Source organism: Oncorhynchus gorbuscha, linkage group LG26 (assembly GCF_021184085.1).
Source record: "Oncorhynchus gorbuscha isolate QuinsamMale2020 ecotype Even-year linkage group LG26, OgorEven_v1.0, whole genome shotgun sequence".
Lineage (NCBI taxonomy): Eukaryota > Metazoa > Chordata > Actinopteri > Salmoniformes > Salmonidae > Oncorhynchus > Oncorhynchus gorbuscha.
The window spans coordinates 22968011-22979158 of NC_060198.1; the positions used below are offsets into that span (position 1 = coordinate 22968011).

General features: G+C 42.5%; 1 long non-coding RNA gene across 2 annotated transcripts; it reads right to left on the reverse strand.

The window, feature by feature from the left end:
- Positions 1 to 1939: 1939 nt before the first annotated feature.
- On the reverse strand, positions 1940 to 10721 carry LOC124015065. Of its 2 annotated transcripts, none has more exons than XR_006835076.1 (5): positions 10663 to 10721; positions 3584 to 3735; positions 2607 to 2685; positions 2489 to 2525; positions 1940 to 2378 (listed from the first exon to the last, which is right to left on the reverse strand). It is a non-coding gene; the product is annotated as an uncharacterized LOC124015065 (long non-coding RNA). The 2 variants fall into 2 exon arrangements; XR_006835077.1 differs by having other exon boundaries at positions 3559 to 3735.
- Positions 10722 to 11148: the final 427 nt, after the last annotated feature.

The window sequence follows — 11148 nt, forward strand, 5'->3', positions numbered from 1 at the left end:
GTAATTTTTTTCTGCTTCTGCTCCTGGTCTTGCTGGGTCTCAGTCTGTTCCCTGCCATCGCATCTCTCCTGTTCTTGTCCCTGCCCTTGCTGTGTCTCAGTCTGTCCCTAGTTCTCATTTTTTTTTTAGAGTAGTACCCTAGTTTCCCTTTTTATCGTTTTCGTTACGGTCCTGAGGAGAGGAGTTGGGTTCTTTCTCGGGACGTGCTGGACCGTTTGATCTATGATTTCCTCCGTTGCCGCCAGTGTTCCTCCTCGAGAGCGCCAGGAGCGCTCGGTGAGTGGGGGGTACTGTCATGTTTGTCATTTATTATCTTGTCTTGTCCCTGTGCTTCCCATGCTATTCGTTTCCCTCTGCTGGTCTTATTTGGTTCTTTCCCTCCTTCTAGCCCTCTCTCTCCCCCTCCCTCTCTCACTCTCTCGCTCTCTCTTCTCTCTATCGTTCCGTTCCTGCTCCCAGCTGTTCCTATTCCCCTAATCATCATTTAGTCTTCCCACACCTGTTCCCGATCCTTTCCCCTGATTAGAGTCCCTATTTATTCCTTTGTGTTCCGTTCCTGTCCCGTCGGTTCCTTGTATTGTATTCACCATGCTGTGATTGCGTTTCGCCCTGTCCTGTCGTGTTTTTGCTATGATTGTGTATCGCCCTGTCCTGTCGTGTTTTTGCCTTCATCAGATGCTGCGTGTGAGCAGGTGTCTCTGTCGACTACGGCCTGCGCCTACCCAGCGACCTGCAGTCTGTGGCCGCTTCTCCAGTTGTTTCCCTCTACAAGTCTAGAGGATTTCTGTTATCCCGTTTTGGACTTAAATAAACTCTGTTTCTGTTAAGTCGCTTTTGGGTCCTCTTTCACCTGCATGACACACACGGAGTAAAACAAACATACAGTCAATAATACAGTAGAAACAAGTCTATATACGATGTGATCAAATGAGGTGTGATAAGAGAGGTAAAGGCAACAAAAAAAGGCCATGATGGCAAAGTAAATACAATATAGCAAGTAAAACACTGGAATACAGGAAGGTTACCCTCCTACCCTCCCTCCAGACTTGTGTTGTCACAGACCCCTCCTCTCCCCTCCCTCTCCAGATTCCTCTTCCATGCAATGGGTAAAGACAAGAGATGTCGGTATGCACATCTTACTCACACACTATGCCATATTATCTAACCCGACATGTAACAAAGAGAAAATAACAGCTGATGTGGATTAGCTACTGTCATGTGAAAAAAGGCCAAAAAGGGTGTCTCATCATGACCAACAGGTGATGGGTGGAGGGAGGCAGACAGACAGGACGTTTAATGAGAAGTTAGATCATGAAAACATATTTTTTGTTTAAGGAAAATGTGTGTGTGTGCGTGTGTGTGTCAGCTTTTGCGATTCTGCGTCTGCAGGGCTGGGCATCCTTATACTTGAGTGTTAAGTCGGACGGTACAACAATCCCTAAGCTCCTGCTTAGGTCAACAGCAGCTGCACCCAATGGCTCTGGCATCACTCACTGAATAGGGAGAGCTCTTAATAGTTGTCTCATCCTCTGTGTATAGGGTCAGATCCTCTCAATCCTCCAAATCAGTCCATCTTACAAGCAAGGCTCGGGATTTTCCAATTATTGTTAATTTACTTTGACTTACAGTAGCTACACCCTTCAACTGTTCTGGTGCCAGTTCGCATTACCATTGAGGCAATAATCAGTTTGGTTCATGGTTTCAGTATTATGAATTGTGCTTAGTTTAAATTAGGTCCCATAACATATCATGCTAATATGACTGAATTTACGTAGATACAAAGGAATTGTTTCTATTTAATGTTCAACCAGTAGAAAACAGTTACTTAGCAACATAATAGGCTATTCTCCCTCCCGCCCTCTAAATCCCCAACCCTCACAGATATGGAGTTAACAAACAGAAGCTCAGTTGTCACTCACCTGTTTGGAATGTCATCAAGTCATCGCTCCATTAGCTAGTCTAAATATGCGTACGTGACAGACGCAGGCTTTTGACATGTGAAACCTAAGAATGCGCTAGAGACCCATTACGTAATGGATTTCAATGGGACCACCAAAGAAGGAGAGGATCTCCCCCACTTTAGGGATTACACCGCACTCCTATTTCAGAGGAAGTGCACACCATATAGGACATAGTTACCATCTCTCAATATTGTCACTTTGCAACAGTCACTCAACCACACCATGGAAATAAAGATTAACATTGCTTTGGACCTAGATGTTTGACCCTGAACATTTATTTTCATTGTCAAAAACGTTGTGACACACACATCCACTCTCACACACATAGACAGAATGAGTCACACACATAGAGGACAAAGATTTGAACAAAAGGGGAGAGGAACAAAAGAAAGATTCAGGTCAGCGACATCTTGAATTCTGCAACGGAGAGAGACGCCTATCATTAACATCAGTTCGAACATTTTGATGCAGGACTCAGGGTGCAGGCAAAAAGGTCATGTACTTTAGGGTTAAAACACTGTACTCACTTGATCATTCACCCAGACATGATGTGTTTCACAAAGGCTGAAATAGAGCGATAGAAACAGAAAATGTATGAACAATAGGTGCCCACAGCACACTGCACAAAGTAGTCTATTGCCGCACCTTCGTAGTTAATGCAGCCTTTGCCGTCCTCTTGTCCTTCCATCACTACCTCGACTTCTTTCTCTGTCATCTTCTCTATCTGTAGGTGTAACAGAGGGGTGTGAGACATTTCAAATGGTGTTAAACAATCCTCAGACACTACCCTTTTGGAAAAAACACACTAACTTCAAGTGATCATACGGTACCAGTCAAAAGTTTGGACACAACTACTCATTGAAGGTTTTTACTATTTTCTACATTGTAGAATAATAGTGAAGACATCAACACTATGAAATAACACAAATGGAATCATGTAGTAACCAAAAAAGTGTTAAACAAAGATGGGCTGCAATTTCTGAGGCTGGTAACTCTATGAACTTATCCTCTACAGCAGAGGTAACTCTGGGTCTTCGTTTCCTGTGGAGAACCAGTTTCATCATAGCGCTTGATGGTTTTTGCGACTGCACTTGAAGAAACGTTCAAAATTCTCAAAATTTTCCAGATTGACTGACCTTCATGTCTTAAAGCAATGATGGACTGTTATTTCTCTTTGCTTATTTGAGCTTTTCTTGCCATAATATGGACTTGGTCTTTTAAATAATAAGGATATCTTCTGTATACCACCCTTGCCTTGTTACAACACAACTGATTGTCTCAAACGCATTAAGAAGGAAATCAATTCCACAAATGAACTTGTAAGACAGCACACCTGTTAATTCATAAAAAATCTGACAATGTGATTTTCTGGATTTTTTTTATCTCATTTTTTCTGTCATAGTTGAAGTGTACCTATGATGAAAATTACAGGCCTCTCTCATCTTTTTAAGTGGGAGAACTTGCAGAATTGGTGGCTGACTAAATACTTTTTTGCCCCACTGTATCTCCCTCACTAACTTTAAACATCAGCTATCTGAGCAGCTAACCGATCAATGCAGCTGTGCCCATCTGTAAATAGCCCATCCAAACTACCTACCTCATCCCCATATTGTTTTGTTTACTTTTTTGCTCTTGGGTTTCCCTAGGACTCTCATGACCTCTCCGATGGAGGGGTTCTGTCCCAGCGCCCTCATCACGTCACCACACTGGGCGTAAGAGATCTTCATCTCGCTTTTGGGGGTCCTGTCGAAAAACATGAAGGTCCCGTTGAACTCTGGGGAAGCACACAGATCTTTAGGGTTAGCTGGGGAAACTAGCAAGCCATCAACAGGTCAGGTCATCCAGTAAACTTTCCCCATAACAAATAGTAAAATTGACATCAAAAATGTTGGATTTTTAAAGCAAGCAACTTGGTCTGCAGTGAACTCAATCTGAAATAGAAAAAAATAACACTTCAATAGTGAGAATATTGCTACTGGTTTTGCCCAGCTCATCACTGTAAGCACATTTGAGCAATTCTACTGTGAACGATGAGGTGCATCCAAGGCGTGTATGTCATGACATGAGGGGAGTTCTGACCTACAAGGTCAGCTGTGGACACCCCATTTGTGTCTGGAAAGTTTTGTTGGATGTGTACTGCTACGCCAACAAGTCTTTGAGCGCACGGTGAAGGCCAGTTTGCCAAGGCCAAAGGAACAGAAAATGAAAAAAAAGATGTCATTGATTAGGAACGCTTATAATATACTTTGATGTACCTCCTACATAACATCATTCAGATATCTTCAATAATCAATCACATTTCGAATGTATTCATAAAGCCTTTTCTACATCAGGCAATGTCACAAAGTGCTGTACAGAAACCCATCCTAAAACACCAAGCAGCAAGAAATGCAGATGTAGAAACACTGTGGCTAGGAAAAACTCCCTAGAAAGGCAGGAACATAGGAAGAAACCTAGAGAGGAACCACGCTCTGAGGGGTGGCCAGTCCTCTTTTGGCTGTGCCGGTTGGAGATTATAACAGTATATGGCCAAGATGTTCAAAAGTTCATAAATGACCAGCAGGGTCAAATAATAATAATCACAGTGGTTGTAGAGGGTGCAACGGGTCAGCACCTCAGGAGTAAATGTCAGTTGGCTTTTTATAGCTGATCATTCAGAGTTAGAGACAGCAGGTGAGAGAGTCGAAAACAGCGAGTCCGGGACAAGGTAGATCGTCCGGTGAACAGGTGTTCCATAGCCGCAGGTAAAACAGTTGAAACTGGAGCAGCAGCATGACCAGGTGGACTGGGGACAGCAAGGAGTCATCAGGCCAGGTAGTCCTGAGGCATGATAAATACTCCAGATATAACAGACTGACCCTAGCCCTCGACACATAAACTATTGCAGCACAAATACTGGAGGCTGAGATAGGAGGGGTCGGGAGACACTGTGGCAATGTCCGATGATACCCTCGGACAGGGCCAACCAGGCAGGATATAACCCCATCCACTTTGCCAAAGCACAGCCCCCACACCACTAGAAGGATATCTTCAACCACCAATTTACTACCCTGAACAAGGCGAAGTATAGCCCACGAGTATCTCCCCCATGGCACAAACACGAGGGGGGCGTAAAACCTGGACAGGAAGATCACGTCAGTGACTCAACCCACTCAAGTGACGCACCCCTCCTAGGGACGGGATGGAAGAACACCAGTAAGCCAGTGACTCAGCCTCCGTAACAGGGTAAGAGGCAGAGAATCGCAGTGGAAAGAGGGGATCCGGCCAGGCAGAGACAGCAAGGGCGGTTCGTCGATCCAATACCTTTCTGTTCACCTTCACACCCCTGGGCCAGAATACATTAAATCATGGGACCAACTGAAGAGATGAGTCTTCAATAAAGACTTAAAGGTTGAGACCGAGCCTGCGTCTCTCACATGGATAGGCAGACCATTCATAATAATGGAGCTCTGTAGGAGAAAGCCCTGCCTCCAGCTGTTTGCTTAGAAATTCTAGAGACACTAAGGAGGCCTGCGTCTTGTGACCGTAGCGTACGTGTAGGTATGTACGGCAGGACCAAATCGGAGAGATAGGTAGGAGCAAGACCAGGTAATGCTGTACAAAACAGAGATGGTTTAATGATCTGAACATAACTAACCTGAAAGGTTACATCACTGAAAATGTGAAATTATTTTCAGAGAATAGCCACGCCAAGAAATGTTGCCAACTAATACAACAATGGGTTTTTTCACTAGGCAATTTCCTCAACTTTTGACTGACATCCCTGTACAACTAACACAGCACTAACTCGTCAACTAAGGATAGCATCCTCTTCTCTCATACTTACCGTCATAAGTTCTACTACAAACACAGGTGGATGAGAGGAGATGGCAGCAAAGACTCACAGAGAGGTTAGACCATGAAATCACAACATGCATTCTATTTCTACGAGTTGGACACAATGCTTTTGGGGTCAAATTCGGGCTTCCTGGGCTCCTCTGGATCCAGAATTGGTGGGTTCAATTTTGCCGTAAGTATTATTTCCCTCTCAGTATGTTTGTCGGGTATGGAGGGGCAGTGGCTTAGCTACAATTAGAGAAGCAGGACATCACTCAAGGGAGTATGGAGGAAGGGGTCTTTTTAAAGATGTTTAAACTATCTTCCTCTCTTAACTTAGTTGCCCACAACTCCCAATAGAGAGAAAGAGAGAGCAAGAAGAGAGAGAGAGAGAGAGAGAGAGAGAGAGAGAGAGAGAGAGAGAGAGGGAGAGGGAGAGATGGGGGAGAGGCCTGATGGGACTGTTTGGGGTTGGAGAGGGGGAAGAATTGTGGGAGGGCAGATGCAGAGTCTGAACAGCTGACTAAGGACGGAGGAGGGAGACACTGATGATGAGGGAAGGAATGGCCTGGCCGTTGGTGTGCTCAGTGAACTGAAATGAACTGACTGACCTCTTGGCCTGGTAGGCACCGAAGCATAAACATTCGAATGATCTAAACTCTACAGTTAACTGTAAATACACAGTAAATATTTTGACTCTCATAAAGTACTGTGTTACACAGTGTTTTGTCATGTATTTGAATAATAAAATGCGCTGTAGGCTTATATGGGTCTTGGTGCGCTGTAGGCTTATATGGGTCTTGGTGCGCTGTAGGCTTATATGGGTCTTGGTGCGCTGTAGGCTTATATGGGTCTTGGTGCGCTGTAGGCTTATATGGGTCTTGGTGCGCTGTAGGCTTATATGGGTCTTGGTGCGCTGTAGGCTTATATGGGATGCTCTCAATGGTGCATCTGTAGACATTCGTGAGGGTCTTAGGGGCCAAGCCGAATTTCTTCCGCTTCAAACAACTTACTATAAGATATCCCCTGTCTTATAATTGTAAATAAACATGAAATATTGGCACTATTTCATATAATTGATGACAGAGAATTTTCTCCCTAACATTGCTGAGTGATGCAGAGATGCCATTCAAACTTGTTACAACTTCAGCTTGAGCTTTAAGCATATTGTGATTCTGTCTGTCAGTGACCAAGATAAAGTGTTCTTGTTTCAATTCTACGAAATTATCAAGTATTTTTGATGTTGAGAGCCCTAGCTGGCTGTGAAAATCACAGCGAGATGAAACTACTATTGTTGCATCCTCTAGACTCTTCCATTTTACAGGCACGGGAAATCATTCCTTTGCCTGGTTAGGCCAGAACATTTGAAACGTCTCTCCCATGCAAATATAGGGTCCGAAACATGACACTTCAAGTCAGCTCTGCTGAGAGAGTTGGAGCGGAGAGCAGACAGATGGGGGTTTCTGCCACTATAAAGGCGCCCTTTGACGTTCACAGACGTTTTGTACAACAAAATGTCAGTTGTAACCGGTCCAGAACCTCTCAAAGTCCCCCTTAAGGGAGATTGAGGACACCTTCGCTTTTAGATCATGGCATATGTTTGTGAAAGTTGTTATAGGGGCATATTTACCGACTGTGATTTTTATTTAAAAGTTGCAGTCTGTATTTGCGAAACCATTGTTTCTGACTCACTGTGCTTATATATTTGAAACATTTTGATATAAATCTATCTGCATACCATTTGAACTAGTAGCTCCTCTCTCTTTACCCCAAGCAGTACTGTAGCTACTCACGACTGTTGTAGCTATAACTTTAGCGGTTGAGACTTGGCAGAAAGGGGCAGCCGGTTGATGACAGTTGATCCTCTCAGTCCGAGAAAGTAACAAAGCAACAAATTCCTCTCTGTCCTTACGGTGATCAGGGATCCTTAACTAAATGTCATGTATATTTACATTTATTTACACTGGTGAGAGAGTTACATAACTTTAAATTACGCAAAATGGGGGGGGGGGGACTATGTACAATAGTAATAGTGACGTTATAAAATGTAGTTGCGCATGTACATTAAAAAAGTATTATTCACATTTATTGTTATGTTTATGCTAAGGAACCAGATGTCAAATCTATTAATGAGGACACTGCTTTTGGATCATGGCATATGTTTGTGAAACTATATGGGCATATTTACAGACTGAGTTTATTTAAAAGTTGCATTCTATATTTGCATAGCACGTCTTTTGTTTGTGACTCACTACTTACAGTTGAAGTCGGAAGTTTACATACACCTTAGCCAAATACATTTAAACTCAGTTTTCACAATTCCTGACATTTAATCCTCGTAAAAAATTCACTGTCTTAAGTCATTTAGGATCACCACTTCATTTTAATAATGTGAAATGTCTAACCAATAATGACAATAATAGTAAAGAGAATGATTTATTTCAGCTTTTATTTCTTTCATCACATTCCCAGTGGGTCAGAAGTTTACATACACTCAATTAGTACTTGCCTTTAAATTGTTTAACTTGGGTTAGTTAGCCTTCCACAAGCTTCCCACAATAAGTTGAGTGAATTTTGGCCCATTCCTCCTGACAGAACTGGTGTAACTGAGTCAGGTTTGTAGGCCACCTTGCTCACACATGCGTTTTCAGTTCCACCCACAAATGTAGGATTGAGGTCAGGGCTTTGTGATTGCCAATTCAACTGCCACCACCGTGCTTGGGATGGTGTTCTTCGGGCTTGCAAGCCCCCCCCTTTTCCTCCAAACATAACAATGGTCATTATGGCCAAACAGTTCTATTTTTGTTTCATCAGACCAGAGGAAATTTCTCCAAAAAGTATGATATTTGTCTCTATGTGCAGTTGCAAACCTTAGTCTGGCTTTTTTTATGGCAGTTTTGGAGCAGTGGCTTCTTCCTTGCTGAGCGACCTTTCAGGTTATGTGAATATAGGACTCGTTTCACTGTGGATATAGATACTTTTGTACCTGTTTCCTCCAGCATCTTCACAAGGTCCTTTGCTGTTGCTCTGGGATTGATTTGCACCTTCCGCACCAAAGTATGTTAATCTCTAGGAGACAGAACGTGTCTCCTTCCTGACTGGTATGACGGCTGCGTGGTCCCATGCTGTTTATACTTGCGTACTATTGTTTGTACAGATGAATGTGGTACCTTCAGGTATTTGGAAATTGCTCCCAAGGATGAACCAGACTTGTGGAAGTCTAAAAAAAAAAATTCTGAGGTCTTGGTTGATTTCTTTTGATTTTCCCATAGTGTCAAGCAAATAGGCACTGTTTGAAGGTAGGCCTTGAAATACATCCACAGGTACACCTCCAATTGACTCAAATGATGTCAATTACCTATCAGAAGCTTCTAAAGCCATGACATTATTATCTGGAATTTTCCAAGCTGTTTAAAGACACAGTCAACTTAGTGTATGTAAACTTCTGACTTCAACTGTATACATTTTAAACATTTTGATAGAAATGTTAGCATTCTCCTACCATTCGAACTATTAGCTCCTCTCTCTACACCCCAACCAGTGGCTTCTCACGACCATTGTACGTTAGCTATAACGTTAGCGGTCGACACTTGGCAGTAAGAGGCAGCCTGTTATGACAGTTGATCCTTACACATGCTGACCAGACCGCTTGCGCTCATGTTGATTTTGTCCACCCAAACCAGACACCATCAGAACACTCAGGTTGAAATATCAAAACAAACGTTGTTATCATGTTATCCAGAGCGTTGGTGACTGTAAACCGTGCTGCTGCCAACAATGTAATTACGTTTTTTTGCTGACATTTACTGACACCGGCCATATTCAACCCGTGTTGAGCGTTCGTATATTCATCAGTTATTCTGCGCTCTGGCACACTCAGAAGAGAGTGCGCTGATATCGGAGTAGATAGCCAGAGTGAATTTACGAACGCTCCCAACTCACGCCCTGACCAAACTAAAATAGAGACATAAAAAGGAACTAAGGTCAGGACGTGACACCTAGAGTCTCAGCTCTAAACCAATGCATTGTTCAGGGCTGCGTTGATTCTATTATTAACGTGATTATTTTATTAAAACAATACAATTCAAAGACAAAAATAAAAAAATCCACTCCCACTACCATGCCCCCGACCCAAAAGGCTGTGTTCTTGCCATCTGGTGGAAAATCCAACAGGCTTTGAGTTCCCCCTTTGGAGAGAATGTGAAGGTCTTGGAATCCCCATTCACTGTCCAAGCAATCAGGTTTGTAGATTATAACTAGTCTGTTATCTAGAATGACATTACTCAATACAGTGTTCTTGTGGCAGCTTTGATGGACAGGGGGACAGCATCACTCTGATATCTGACCTCTAACCTTTATGGTGAGAGAGAACAGTTTACTTTTATACCTACTGTTTTCTCTGTGGTATGCTCATTTTAGAGGATTGAGAAAGGTTATGTGGTCTTGCTGTACACAGCTGATTCTAAATTGAGTCACTTAAGTCCACCAAGTGCATATAAACTAGAATGTATGCTACCAGTAGAGTGTTCATAGTAACTATAAACTCCTGTCAGCCCATGTGTTAGGGTCAGTGTTATACAGGTCCTTGGGAAGTCACTACCCTAAACCCTAATGTTAACACCTACCCGTACCCTATCCATAAACCTTAATCATGGTAGCATCCACATTCAAATATAACATTTAGAAACATATTTTATTCTTATTTACAATAAAACTGACTCTAATTTGGCATTAAGTTAGTTAACATTCATTTCTGTTGGGTACAAAATAACCTGAAACAACCAAAACAAACAGCAAATGCATCCAACAGGTTTGTAGATTCACAAGCTTAATGTAATTAATTGCATGCTAGGAATATGGGAGAAAATACTAAACTTTTGCCTACCTTATGACACATATAAGTGAATTTGTCCAATACTTTTGGTCCCCTAAAATGGGGGGAGGATGTACAAAAAGTGCTGTAATTTGTAAATGGTTAACCCGATATAGAGGAAAATACCCTCAAATGAAGCTGATAGTCTGCACTTTAACCTCCATAGTCATTATCATTTCATCCAAAGCGCTGGAGTACAGAGCCAAAACAAACAAAACAAATTGTCACTGTCCCAATACTTTTGGAGCTCACTGTATTTGTACAACTCGAAGATCTTCAAGTACAACGTACAGGTTCTGGCAAAATAAAGGAAACACTTGAGTAAATGAGGGATACAAAGTATATATTGCAAGCAGGTGCTTCCACACAGGTGTGGTTCATGAGTTAATTAAACAAACAATTAACATCCCATCGTGATTAGGCCCATGTATAAAAATGTCTGTCTGTCTGTCTGTCTGTCTGTCTGTCTGTCTGTCTGTCTGTCTGTCTGTCTGTCTG